This window comes from Octopus bimaculoides, chromosome 9 (genome assembly GCF_001194135.2).
Source record: "Octopus bimaculoides isolate UCB-OBI-ISO-001 chromosome 9, ASM119413v2, whole genome shotgun sequence".
NCBI lineage: Eukaryota > Metazoa > Mollusca > Cephalopoda > Octopoda > Octopodidae > Octopus > Octopus bimaculoides.
Genome location: NC_068989.1, coordinates 17,056,461 through 17,058,303, shown reverse-complemented (window position 1 = coordinate 17,058,303; position 1,843 = coordinate 17,056,461). Strand labels below are relative to the sequence as shown.

Sequence of the window (1,843 nt, the reverse complement as noted above, 5' to 3'; positions counted from 1 at the left end):
TATATATATATATATATATATATATATATTATATATGTATGTGCATATGTACGTATATATGTACATTGAGAAATTTAAGTTTCCCACAAAAACAAGGAAAACCTGCTTTGAGAATGATGAATAAAAGGAGAAATATTTATATTTTTATCAAAATATACAACCGGTTTTAATTGTTTAAGACTATGTACTCATATAGTAAGGGAAAATAAATTGAATTCAATTAAGCTTTCATGATAGCAATATTAAAAGTTTACATGTTTTTCTTACACTGTTCGCATGGCAGTGATTGTTGGTCTCCTTTTAACGCTTCCTGATTCATAATTGTAGTAACTATTTTAACACTGGAAATTGTCTATCGTTCCTTACTGGCGATGTTGATATTAAGGACTGGTTCGTAATAGTGGGAGAAATAGTATGCTGGTGGTGGTAGTAGCAGCATGGTAGTAGTCGTAGTAGTAGTGTCGAATCATTGTATCAACGAGAGAGTCAGTCTATCAATTGAATAGTCGTCTGTATTTGATAAGGGGCGACTTTGAAAACCACCTTAACAACTTTTCCAGTTCCTACTACCTTTTACCCATTATAATCAGAAATTTACAGTAAACCCCTTCTCTCTTCCCTTTATCACACTCTCTCCCTCTATTTCTTTCTACCTTTTTTTTCTCATTCTCTTTCTCTAAATTTCTATTTTTCTCTTTTCAGGTCTAACATGTGGAATATGCGTTACCTTAATAGTTCTGTTCATAGCCATGGCTGTCGTTGTATATAAACCGTACCATGGTTCTGACATGTCAACATCTCGAATTCCTCACAGATCAATGGAACCTCTAGCAACTTTCGTTAACACTGTATTTAATCTGAATAATTCACTCTAACCTTGGTAATCTTCACAGCTGTCATAGATGACTAGCACCAATAATTATTATACATTCTATACACACTGAAGCAATAAACAATGTAGAGTAGTGAGTTGGCTCTGAGTTAAACACTCAACAGTTCAAAATTGTGTTCCCATCATTTCCTTAATGTACTTCGTTGCCATTATGCAAAAGTGTCGTAAGTCCAAAACGTTGCTTTGTCAGAAAACGAAAAACTAGTTTCACCTTTCAATGGCAAAACCGTTGTACTACACTTTGATAATTTTTGATATCTTGGCATCTGAAGCAGCTGGAGATACGATAGTTTGACCCAAAAGAACCGGCTATTGCAAGCAAAAATAACTATTGAAAAAAACGCATTTGGCCAAATTTGGACATACGACAGTTTAACATAATAGCAACGATTTAATATTTGAGGGAGATGCATAGACATCACAATTCTCATTTCTAATTTTTTTCAATAATATTATTTCAAACAAGTTCTTCATATGATCACCATCATATATTATGTTATGGGTTACGTCTAGAAATCAATGAACTATTGAAATAAATAAAAACAAATAGCAACAAGCAGATATACAGGTAGGCAGATAGAAACTGACAGACAGTGACTAACTACATTCTGTCATGTATGCATGTACTTTATTCAGCAATTTAATCATATCTAATAAATGTCTAATAGACAAAAGAATACATTATTTTCAACTTATTGACATTTTGGAATTGAATTATAGTTTCTTTTACACAACTGCAGCATGGAAGATACACATTAGCCATTCAATTACGCATAAAGACAATTCAAATTACTTCAACGTTTATTTGGTGTCAAATTTTTTGTCCCACCCACTGCAGCCTGGTCACTGACGTGATGACGTGATTTCACTGCATCTAGTTTGTGGTGAGATTGATGGTTAATATATAAAGATTCCAGGGTTGTAAATTTGTTTTTATATATATATATATAT

The 1,843-nt window shown here is 32.6% G+C and overlaps 1 long non-coding RNA gene across 1 annotated transcript in view; it reads left to right on the top strand.

Annotated features, from left to right (window-relative positions):
• The window catches only part of LOC106868873 (uncharacterized), a 28,043-nt gene extending 26,474 nt beyond the window's left edge, over positions 1-1,569 (top strand). The window contains exon 4 of the long non-coding RNA XR_001409346.2: positions 703-1,569. This is a non-coding gene — a long non-coding RNA (uncharacterized LOC106868873). The remainder of the gene's footprint in view (positions 1-702) is intronic.
• Positions 1,570-1,843: the final 274 nt, after the last annotated feature.